General features: G+C 44.0%; 1 pseudogene; it reads left to right on the forward strand.

Moving 5' to 3' along the window:
* The first annotated feature begins 1,120 nt into the window (after positions 1–1,120).
* LOC123939222 overlaps positions 1,121–13,029 on the forward strand; it is an 86,465-nt pseudogene continuing 74,556 nt past the window's right edge.

Consider the following 13,029-nt stretch of genomic DNA (forward strand, 5'->3'; position numbering starts at 1 on the left):
ACAGCAACTCCATCCCTCCTGTAGTTCGGGTTACAAACGACGGCACCATCCCTGGCTCCTGTCATTCTCTGGTACTCTGTCCATCCTCTATCTTCAAAATATGTCTGCTTTTGCACTTCTGGTCAGTCCTCCAGCATCGACACCCAGGTCTGAGCCTTCACCCCTGCCTGCTTGAATTATTGCAGCAGCTAACCCGGCTCCCCGCCTTTAGCCTTGCCCTCTGACGCTGAAGCTGGGTCATGCCACTCCTTTGTTCAAAATCCTAAAATACAGACCATTTCACTCAGACTCTAAAAAAAAAAAAAAATTCCCAAATCTTCCAACCACCTACAGGACCCAATGTGACCTCCTACCTCCCTCACTTGCAGAACTTCATCTTCTTTAAATTCTCCCCTCGCTCACTGAACTCTAGCCATCTTGTCTCCCAGCTTTGTCCTGGCCCTTTCGTCTCCCTAAAATTCCCTCCAGAAATTCACCAGGCTAATGTGCTTGAAGTCTTTGAGCAGATCACATTTTCTTAATGAGGCTGCTAGGACACCATGGCTTAGCCGGTGAGATAAAGACAGAAATTAAGAGTGCGTAGGAATCTTTATAGCCACTTGACATTGGCCTGACATCATCCAAGCATATGGTCTCTTGAGCAGGGTAGAAGCCAGTTCAGGCATCGTTGCCTTGCTCGGCGGGTCACACGTGGTGTGAACTTGCTCACAGGTCAGGCACAGTGGAACCATGCGTTGGTCGGCAACAGACTGGAATGTCCAGAGATGCTTCCTTGGCATGGTAAATTTGACAACTGACTGTTCTGGAGAGCACGTGGGCACTGAGGAGGTTGTGGGACCTGGAAGTTGGGGAAGAATTCTATTGTGTCCAGCCAACCCCACCCTTTGACGCTCCTGCCAGTTCGTTTCTCCTTTCTTCTCTCATATTATCCAGAACCTTTATTCCCTTTTCCCCCCTTGAAGGTTGCGTGTGAGCCGCTCAGTTAACTTGGAGAGAGAAGGCGGAGAGGTAGAGCTAGAGACAAAGAACACAGCTGCCGATCTTGACAGCTGCTGCTTCCGTTACTGAAACTGGGAATTAACTGAATTGGAGAGATTGGATAGAATTAGCAAGCCGTGGGATGGATCTGCTGGGAATTGGCTTTCTTCAGGCTGGTAGGGATGGGAGTTTGGGAGGGGGGCTGAGAGGGAAGCCCCCTGCAGACCTCAGGCGGGAGCACTCACTGTGGTTCCGAGGGAGTTGGTGTCGGCTCTCCCCTGAGCCGAGGGGGAGCCGTTTCCCCAGCTTTGCCCCCTTCTCAGAATCGTCACCTCCGCTCCCTACAGCAGACGTTTTCCTCCTTTTCTTTCTATCACCTGTGGTAAAGTAGTTATCTTGATCAGGGAAGCATGAAGGGCTCTGACATTTTAATTATCATCTGTCTCCTTGAACAACAAGAATAAGAAGGAAAACAAATCCCTTAAGAGTTACCTGCCGGAGGGTTTCGCCGGGTCTCCTTTTACCCTATCTCCTGTACAGTTCAGCGGGATCTGGGCTGCGAGTTATGGGAAGGGGGCCCGTGAAAATGCAGAGCTGTGTGAGGCCCACAGTGCGGAGCTGAGGAGAACCCCAGGAGGCTGGGTGTGGAGTTGTGTGAAGACGCTTATACCAAGAGCTTCTAGGGATCATAAGCAAGTTCCATAATTTCTCTTTGCCTCTGTTTCCTAATCTAAAAGTGGGGCTCATACCAATATCACAAGATGGATGTAAGAATTAAATGTATGCGCAAAATATACGTTGGCCCCTGAGCACGGAGACAGGTGCCTTAGAAGCGACGCTCAGACAGGGGCCAGTGTGAGCAGGTGCTTTCAGTGAGTTGTGTTTGTGTGAATTTTACCAATTTCTGGACACCTTTTACACTCTGGCTCCCTCAGTGTGCCAGGCGGAAGAAGGTCCACTTCCCCTCTCAAAATGTCTCCATCCCGAATTGGAATCCGAAACCTGCGAATTTGTTATGTTACTCGGCAAAGGGGAATTAAGGTTGCAGATGGAATTAAGATTGTTAATCAGCTGATTTCATGGTGGATTATCCAGGTGGACCCGATGTGATCACAAGGGTCATTACAAGTGGAAGGGGGCAGCATCAGAGAAAGGCAGAGTGATGCCGTGTGAGGACTCGACCTTCCTGTTGCTGGCTTTGGAGATGGAAGGAAGGCCACGAGGCAAGGATGGCAGGCAGGCTCCAGTGGCTGCAAATAGCAAGGAAAGGGAATCTTTCTAGACCCTCCAGGAGGAAGGCAATCCTGCCAGTGCCTTGGATTTAGCCTCATGAAATCCATTTCAAACTTCAGACCTTCCAGAACTGTAGGATAAGACATCGGTGTTGTTTTAAACCACTGTGTTTGTGGCCGCGTGGGACAGTGGCAGTAGGAAACTGAAAGCCGTCTCACTCTGTCTGGTGTTTGCAGAAATGCACAAAGGTCGGGTTTTCGGGTCCTCGTCAGCAAATATTCAGCACATGCTCACTGAGCTCCGGCGACAGACACAGCATCATTGTCGCGGCCGGGCGAGAAGGGAAGGAATGCAAGATACCCGTCTGCTGGGTCTGACCGTGGAATTGGAGAACATAGGTATATGTGCCATTTATGATACGAAAGTGGTTAAAGACCTACAGGAAAGAAGGGGGCCTTTGCTATGGAGATAATGAGATTGAAGGGCTGGCTAATAGCTAAATATTTCACAGGCTTGACACTCATCTGAAAGAATGTATGTTACATGATGTCCATGTGAAAGAATGCAGCTGCTTTGACTTCCTGCCTTTACAATGGGCAGAGATAGACAATGGGCCGAAGAGAAGAGGTGTCAATGTCATGGCTTCTTAGCTGACAACCCCAGGCTATGTTGCTTTATCCTCTTCATCTATAAAACGTGGAAGATACCTGGAGGAATTTTGTAGGGATTAACTAGACATGACCTGTGCAAGTACTTTGTAAACTATAAGGAATACATACAAATAAGCTTTTTGCCTCTAATCTCTTTTGTGAAAGTTGGTCGCCTATATCCAACTGGCATCCTCAATAGTTGGGCATAAAAGCTAATGCAAGCAACCTCTGGCTTAATCCACAAACTGTCAGATAAAGACTTAGGGGTGCTTTGGGGAAATTGTTAGTTACAAATAAATAACTCCTCTCCTCTAGCCAGGCAACTCTGTATACACTAGAACAGGGCAGCTTCTAGACGAGCACTCCGGGGAGGTAGAAACCATTTGCTCAGGATCACAGGGTAAGCAATGCATTACAGAAGGTGGGAAAAGGCAGGACTTGAAGGATTCTGTCTAGTTAGATGAGACTACCTTCGTGAATGCTGGGACTTGAAGAGAGCGTTCACTGTACATAAAGTTTCCCTGGGGGTGTAAGGATATATCTGGTATTGGAGCATCAGGGTTGGTCTTGCAAGGAAATACAGATAAATCCCCAGGGACTGGACTCCAAGGCAGTGTCTAGTCTGACTCCTATTTTTATTTATTCCCTGGTCTGAGATGGTACAGGTACGCAGGCCATCAGTTACCCTCAGACGTTCCCAACAATCCCAGAGCTCCCCACAGGTCATCGGGAGGAACAAATGAGCTGAGGCCCACAGAAGAGTTTTGCCCACTGAAAAGCAGTTTCTATCAAAGTGTGATTCCAGCAGCATCGCCGGTTAGAAATGCAAATTCTTGCGGCGCCTGGGTGGCTCCATTGGGAGAATGTCTGACTCACCGTTTTGGCTCAGGTCATGATCTCAGGATCTTGAGATCAAGCCCTGCATTTCCCTCTGTGCAGGGCATGGAACCTGCTTAAGATTCTCTCTCTCCCTCTCCCTCTGCCCCCACCTGTCTCCCCCCACCCTCATACACACATTCTCTCTCCAAAAAATATATGCAAATTCTTGGCTTCCACCTCACACCATTGAGTGAGTCAAAAATTCAGGGGTGGTGTCCAACACTCTGTCTCAACAAGCTTTTCAGGGATGTTGGTGCCTGCTACTGGTTTAGAACCCCCCCCCCCCCGTCCATTTGTGGATCCCCTAAGTCCATTACTTGTTTTCCAAAGGTTTCCTGGCCCCTCTGCCTCCCTACTTTGTAATGTAGCACTCTTTCGTACGGTTTTCTGTAAGAGAACCACCAGTCCCAATTACATCACTGAAAGTTTCACGTTACCTCCAAACCCCTTTGTTCTAGGAAAATCAGGGTGGTTGGTCTTTCTAGAAGGGACTTCATTGATGCTATGTGGTTCTAGCTCACCAGCTCCTCCATCTCCTCTTAAGACCACAGCTTAGTTCAGATGCTAAGCCTATTGCTGCCCATGGAAACCTCTTTGATCAGTGGAAGGTAAAGAACATTGGCTTAGCATGCCCCAACTGATTCAGCACAGGCTCCATCCATCTATCCATTCATTTGTTCATTCATGTGTTCATCTTGGTCTATATTCCTTCAATGAACACTTGACATCTTGCACAAGATGTCGAGGACACAGAGATAGAGAGCTTAGCTGTTTATTTGACCGACTATGATCTTTCCCCTCTGTAATTAAAACAAGAGTTCTAGCAACCTCTTCATAGAGCCATGAGGATAAAATGAAATCATAGATAAAAAGCAAACACCACCGTCTGGGCATACTCAACAAATGCTTGTTTTTCACATTGTGTCTCTCCCCTCTGATTTCTGCTGCCATACCACCGTGGTCGGGCACTGATTATGTCACTCAGCTGCTTGAAGTCCTCCAAAATGCTCTCATGATTTAGTTGCCTGAGAGCCCGCTTCTCAGCCCTGTACTGACAGTCCCACCCCCGCTTCCCAACATCCTGTCAACTCACTGATCCCTGAATGCCCTCCATTTTCTGTCATTTCCATCTGGAACATACCCCGTGCCTCATCTTTCCTACAAATACTTTCGTAAAGTATTTTGGATGTCAGTTGCTCTAAGAAGTCCTTTGTGGTCTCCTTAATTGCATATGAATATGGCCCTTAACCTATTTCATCGTGTATCTCTTCCTGGCTTGGGGAATATGCTTATCCTAATATTCCTGCAGGGCCTACGTGCAAAACTCAGAGTGGTAAACACATTAAAAAGTCATTATAAAGCACAGTGACTGAGACAGGTACGGGACTCTGTGGCCAGACACTAGACACGTCTTCAGAGTAGGGAAAGCTTCCAGGAGAAGAGGACACATAAGATCAAGTGGAATTTTGCAAGCTAAAGGGTATTGGGTAATGTATTCTTGAAGGCCAGAGTCAATTCAAATGCCTGCAGGTGTGTGGAAGGTAACAGGTGAGTGAGACCGGTGAGGTATGGGACTCGGCAGACAGACCATGCGTCAAGTTAAAAGGGGGCAGGAGCCTTCCGGCACAGCCTCACGTTTCCTGGTAGGAACACGTACTCTGTGTGGCCCGATTACCCAATTCTGTAACAGGAGGCAGAACTTCCGAGGATTTTCCAGCACGTGTCCTTCCCCACCCCCACACTCTGGCCCCTGGACGGACCCACACTCCTTATGGACGCTGGTTCCAGGATTGGCAGGGTTTTTTCCAGAGCCTCTAGTGGGATTTACTCCGACACCACAAGGATTTGGGAAAGCACAATGGATTTCGTAACCAGGGGCCTGTGAGTATCCCAATTCTCCTTACCGCTTTAGACAATGTTAGTTTGTTTCTTGATTGTGGCAAACTATGCAATGATTTCTGTGACCTGATAAAAGGATAAGTAATAGGTGCACTTTTAATTTTAATAAATGAATATTGAGATCAAGACTGTTAGGAGAATTCTTTTCCAGGCAACACTGTGTATTAAAAGATGGCACTATGACTAAACATAAAAGTAGAGCTATCGCTAGGATAAAATTTCTCAGATTTTCACCTTTAATCTTGCTCTGCTTTCAAAGTCACATTTTGAGAGAATTAAGACTTGTTCTAAAATGCACCCTACATCCACACACACACTCACAAATTTGCACTTTTGTGTGAAAGGATGCTGGGGCCTGTTTACACGAGATTATTTTTTACTCTCTGTTATTTTGATTGGCTTGTCTTGCAATCCGAGAAACACTCAGCAGCTTATGTATCTTGAGTGATTAAAATGACTTCATAATAGAAATCGTACAATTTTCACACTGATGGCTGTGAATATTAATTTCTGAAAAGTATGAAAATTTTTGTGAGAAAAATATTACAAAAGGTTGTTTATCCCCATGAAAATTTTAGACTGTGTTTATTGAAATATCAGTCAGAAACCATGTGAGGCTTACGAAGATAAAAGAGTTCTTTAAATTCTGGTCTGTTTATTTTTTCTCTGCTAAATTGCTTCTCTGCAGAGAATGCTACTGACAAAAAGGTGAAAATAGGCCAAGAGGCACCATGGAAATTAATAAAAGCCCAGAGTGTTCTTCTTAAGAGAAGGTATCCTCTATGTGTCCAGGATTTTTAAAAGTGAATGAACCTGGTGTCGTATAAAATGGTCCCAGGCAGTATTTAACTTAATGAGAGAATTTCTACCTTGTGAATATTTTCTGGTTATTTTAGTGAAATTATCACTCACTCACACAACAGCTTTGAACTAGTAAAACTCCTAGAAAAAATGCAGTTTGATTTGAGGAATGGGGTGTGGGAAAAAGGGAAAAAAAAAAACAAAAAAAAAAACAAAAAACAACAGTTGTAAGCCACACTGACTTCTTTCTAGTTTTGAAAGATTTTTCAGCTTTTTAAGAAAAGAGAATTAGCATAAAGTATTTCCTGGGCATTTTGTAAGGTCAGAAACTGAGGAAAATTGCAATAATGGCCCCTGTGTTGGACTTCCTTCCTCCATAACCGAAAACTCTTCCATATGTTTGCTTTCATACCCCTCCTAACGACCCGCCCCCCCCCCCCAATATCTTTTTGATTTCCGGGATGGCCGATCTTGTTTTCCTGCTTCTCTGTTCGGCCGCCATTGTTTGAGGACAGCAGGATTTCCTCAGGAATCACTCTAGGAGGACTCAGAACATCTCTGTTTTTTGGGATATTTTGCCCTCGTGTCAGCGACTAGAACATGAAGCATTTAAGGGGCTCAAACCATTTACAAGGGTACAAAGTGCATTTTGTTATTTGCATCCTGAGCTCCACATCCTTCAGATTTCAAGTGAGCCAAAAATTAAGAAACAGAAAACCAAAAAACTAGTTCTTTGAGCTGTGGTCAGTAATGAATGTGGCACAAAGCAGCGAGACAGTGCAAGACCCATCCGGGCCACTAGTTAGCATTTGCAATAATGTGTCGACTGCTGTCTCTTTGGGCTCAGAAAACTGGACATGCCACTTGGGCCATAGCTCAGACTTAGGTATAGGGAATTGACCAGGCCTGAGCACCTGGCTCAAATTAGAGCTTGTTAAGGGGCATCTGGGAACCACACTGCCTCATAGCAGGGATGATTTAGGGCTGAAACCCACTTAAGCTCTTTATTTCACCCAAATTCAGGACAGTCATATGAATTTTTAAAAGTCTGTAATTTTTAATAATTTTAAAATTATTTTTATATTTTTATAATTTTATTTTATAAAATTTTTATTTTTTATAATTTTATTTTTTATATATTTTACATAATTTTTATTTTGTAGTTATAAAACAGTATAATAATATAGTTAACACACAGCATTATATTAGTTTCAGGTGTACAATGTAGTGATTCAACAATTCCATTCATCACCTGGTGCTCATCACAAGTTCTCTCCTTAATCCCCATCACCTATTTCACCACCCCCCCCAACCACCTACCCTCTGGTAACCATCAATCTGTTCTCAACAGTTAAGTTCTATGCATTAGAATTAAAAATCCTACCAAATTCATTACAAAAGTACTTTTGTGAGGGTAAGGACCCTAAAACTACATCTCCAATGCACTCTGTGACCAAGTTTAATTCATACATCTAAAAGTAAACTGTTTAATTGATAGACTCCAACATGTTCTGTACCTATTGCCTACTAATTCCTAGTTAGTTGATTTGCTTATCTCCATTGTGTTCATCTATGGTCTTAGATTTGGTCTTCCTCTACTTAAAACTCTGTTCTGCAGGAGTGATAAAGCGTCAGTCATTTCTACCTTAGTGAGAATTTAAAACATGTACATAGCATCTGCTGGATATTGCTATTCATCAGTAACAGTAAGTTAAGCATGCAGAGGCAAATTTCAATGGTAAAAAAACCCTAACATTCAAACAGGGCTAATAGTGAACTTAGATGAGGCATAAACATTTTAGTCCTCTGCCCCAACTATTCTCAGTTAGGGGCCTGACATCCTCCTCTCTTGCTGGAATAGCCTTGAGTGGCCAGTCATTAACGTGATGGCTCTCTTGCTGTTTCCACCTAACCATTTAGAAGTTCTATGCTATTTCCCATATCCCTCCATAGAAATCCTCTCCCTTGCAACATACAAATTAGGTAACTTCTGGTCTTCAAAAAGAAAGAATAAAACTTAAAGAGGCCTGAAGGTCAAGGAGCTAAGATTCACCAATCGCGTCTTCTGTCTTTATAATGTGGGTTGCCATGGTGATGGGAGTGTGGGAATTAGGAAAAGTCAAGGAGATGCAAAAAACAAAACAAAACAAAAACAAAAAACAAAACTTTTGTGATGTTTCCTCCTGACTCCAGACTGAACCAAGATACTGTTTGGTTCTAATTTTGTGATGAAAGGTGGTCAGTAAACACACTTTGATTCTTCATCTTATCATCTTCTACTTTCTCTGTGCTACCTGGGACCTTAATAGGACCAGCCCTACCAGAGGACTGGTGCGTCTATGGTTTGCATGTTAAATATCACTTTTAACTGTGAAATGAAAGATTGTTGGAATTTTAAGCTCATCAAGTGTGTGGTTGATTTTGGTAAGGGTCATGCAGTAGCGCGCTCAACATAGTATTGTACAATGGGTAAGGTAGACCTTGTTGTTCCATCCTCAGGATCCACATCAGAACGGGAAGGAAAGAAGAACGAGTCTTTTCTTGTCCTTTTCTAATAAGTGCAGAAATAGAACCTTTGAAATACTTTCCATTGACTCTATATTCTCAGTTGAGGGCCACAAATCTCGTATGCAGAGAGATGGCCAGAACTTCTAGTCACCATTTCATTGACCATTTGCTTATAGACAATCCAGGTTCACAAGGGAAACTAAGCAAATGCACGTATTTCACGACTAAAGAATTTGACCACAGAGGGCTCCATGGAGCCCCTGGCCCTGAAGTCTATGGATCAAGTCAGTCACTTAAAGCCTCATATTTGTGTTGGCCCTCCGGATCTTACTAGTCAGAAGGCAACAAAAGGTAGAAAATGATAGATACAACAGCAAGAGACAGCAATGTTCTTCCTAAAGTCTAGAGTTTGTGGTCTCTGCCACCCTCTGTGTGGGTTCTTATACCTGAACCCCACCTTCTACCTAGTGGGATCTTTACAAGGGAGAGAGGGAGAGAAGGTAGTCTTTGTCACCAGCTGGAAGAAGTCTGCCTTGTCTCATCATACCAACTATGTAAGCGGGGAAAGAGGGCCTCAGGGAGGGAGATAAATGTTTTTAGAGAAAAATCCAAAGAAGATATATGTGTAGGCAAATGAGCTTTAAAATTCTTTCTCTGCTTAAATGTCCCACCATCCAGAGTCTAACAGCCCAGTAGCATCTCTGGTCTTGTTCTACATCACTGACCCTCCCGGTCCTCAAAACTCCTTCTGGCCCAGAGCAGTTTCACAACCCCCAATGCCTACATGGTCCAGGCATGTAATGTCAACAGTGAAAAGGACCACAGAAGGATTTGGGGGAATTGGAGGGTACAGTGGGAATTGCTATTCAGATCTAGCTGATAATTACCATGAGAAAATGCAATGCTAGGTACTCCAATTTTAAAAGTAAACCTAGGAATTCAGATTTTTATGCATATCTCTCATTCTTAGAATGCTAGCTCCATTTAAAAAACAAAAACATTTTATACCAGATATAGGCAGATGACCAGTAGCCGATATTTTCCCTGAAGCTTAGACATAAAAACACCATTACCCAACATTGATCATAATAAGTGTTACATGAAAATAAATTTGGGAAACTCAAGCTAGAGCACATCACTAGCATGTGGAGAAGGCCATGCAGGATCTTGTACCTCAAGACACTCATGCATAACTAAAGAAAAGTACAGTCCCCAAAAACTGTGTGTACAATCCAATTGCTTCTTCCTACTTTGGTCCAAGTTGCCATCATCTCTTGCTTGAGTCACAGTAATAATCTCCTAAGTCATCTCCATGTGTCTCTAATTGTCCCTTAGCTCAACACTGCAAGCAGAAAGATGTGTTCAGAACATGTCAGCTCATGTCTCTCCCCTGCTATAAACACTGCTATTTCACCCAAGCCCAAAGCCAAAGGCCTTATTATTGCCCACTATGTCCTTGGTGTTCTGGCCCCATTCTTCTCTCTCTCTCTCTCTCACTCACTCCTTCTGTTTATGCATCTCCCAACTTGGGACTTTGCACTGGCTGTTCCCAGTGACTTAGATACTCCTCCCTCTAACGTCCATATACTCCCTTTAATCTGCCCTGATCACTTGATTTGGGACGGTCATTCACTCCTCCCCAGCACTCCCTATCCCCTTTACTCTGCTTTTTCTTGTTTATCCATAGTGTACATGCTTTCCATCATAATGTATAACTTATTTGTTCTGCCTGTTGTTTTCTGATGATCATTTTCCACTGGCATATAAGCTCCACAAGGGCAAGGATATTTGTTTTGTTCACTGATAGATCTCCAGTTCATAACCAAGGGCTTGCATAAAGTACAGCGGAAACGCTGTATCTTTGTTGCAAATTAATGAATGGATGGAATTATGCCTGGAAACCTGTCTCCACAGAAGTCCCAGTACCCTCACAGATCCTAATGCTGTAAAGAGTAACAGGACCTGGGGCGCCTGGGTGGCTCAGTGGTTTAAAGCCTCTGCCTTCGGCTCAGGTCATGATCCCGGGGTTCTGGGATCGAGCCCCGCATCGGGCTCTCTGCTCGCCAGCGAGCCTGCTTCACCCCTCTCACTCTGCCTGCCTCTCTGCCTACTTGTCATCTCTCTGTCAAATAAATAAAAAAATAAAATCTTTAAAAAGAAAAAAAAAGAGTAACAGGAGCTGCCTGAGGCCTGTCGTGTGGCTGGACTGAATCTAGAGATTTGGTGGCTCTTGACTGTGTCAAGGACCATGCACAATGAGCGCTGAGAGAAAAACGACAGGCTCCTTGAGTTTTGCTCCATGAAGGAGCTATGGGAGCCTACAAGCCTGGAAGAGGCTGGTCTGAAACAGCGTACGAGGAGCAGAGCCCCACGCTTGCACTTCCTCTTTGAAATCTGGTTGAGAATGACATCTCCTTGGCAAAAGCTCAGTCCCCACAGTCCTGACTAATGTTCCGTTAAGACCTTGAGGTAGCAGAACCATTTCTCCTAGGAGCTTGGTTTGAGCCCCGGCAGAAAGACAGGCAATTCATCCCTGTGAGCTGGCAACTGGCCTCTCCTCAGCATCTGTTCCTTTCGTTTTTCCTGTTACCACACACATGCCAATTAATTTTTAACTCCATTAACACATACTTCCTGCCACATCACCACCACCCCTGCTCTCTTCTCAGTGAGCTTCCTTTGGACCTACTCTCGGGAGAGGGAACGTTCACAAGGCATGATCCCAAGTGAACATCTCTGAGAGAGTTGATGTATCGGTGGAATCTTACTCCAACCTCAGCCCTCAGCCCACTACACACTTTTTGAATAAGAACTGCACAAAACACAAGACAACACATGGCTTACTGGCAGGACTTTTAACATGAAAACGGGAAATGCTTACCATCGCGGGGAGGCCCTAGCCCTGACGGAGACTGCCCTCCTATCACCTGTCCGACCTCATCCCACTAGAGAAAGCCTGTGATTGATGACTGCTTGAGGAAAGGCCTGAAAGCCAGCCAGAGGCTCTACAGTTTGGGAAAGGAGGTGGCAGGGAGCTGACCTGTGAGAACAGAAGACAGGACTTCATTACCTTGAGGTCTGAGAGGACAGTTTTCAGCCTCTGGAGTTCCTGAGTGTTAGGAAGGGAACCAGACTGAATCACTTTAATGGCCACAACGGCAGAGGCAGTCAGAAGCTTCAAGGTTGGCCTGCTTGGGTCTTCCAGTTGGGCTGGACTCACATTCTCCCCAGTTTTGGCCACATTAGTGACCCTCCCTCCAGGCCTTTGCTCACTTTATGCTTCTGCCTCCCAACCCAATTCCATTCATCTCAAAAGCCAACCATATGCCTCCTTCTTTTGCGGACTCGTCCTGATTATCCTTGTCCAATAAATCCAACATCTATGATGGTCTTCACTCCCTCATCTCCTTGCCATACAGCTGAGCATTCCGTGCACTATTTTATACATATTACTCCTACTACCTTGCCAAATCCTATTCTCCATAATATAATGCTGTTATGGCAATGTTGAAGTGAGGACCTCAGAGAGATCCAAGCTAACCAGCAATGTGATATTAAGGAAGTGGGGTATGGTTTCAGTGTGGAGAATGATGATATCCACATAGAAGTTGTGTACCCAGGTGATTCACAAGATGATCCACTCAATTAAGGAAAGACAGTATTAGAGCTTCTATTTATATTTACTTTTCAATTTCATCTTTTTAAGATTTCTATTGTGTAACTTATACTTGCATTATATTAGCAAAATAGTATAGGTGTACATAATTTATAAATAAATTAGTCCACATAAATTAGAGGGGCTAGGTAAAAGTCATGTTAGAAGGGTGTGTGTGATCAAAAAATCTTTGAGATTACTGGCATAAAAGTCCAAACAGAAAAATAGACCTCTGGATCTGTCTACATACTCCTGAATAAAATGAAAAGAGGTCATCTGACTTCAGAAGGAACCAATCTGATGTGTTTGATGTATTCATTATACAGTGTAACTCCAAACCATTTGCATTTCTTCCTATGATAAGTGCTATGGCTTTTGAGAAATCTTCCTTTTTAAAGGTGTGGGTTCTAACATTCTAAATTATAG

Source organism: Meles meles, chromosome 3, assembly GCF_922984935.1.
Source record: "Meles meles chromosome 3, mMelMel3.1 paternal haplotype, whole genome shotgun sequence".
NCBI lineage: Eukaryota > Metazoa > Chordata > Mammalia > Carnivora > Mustelidae > Meles > Meles meles.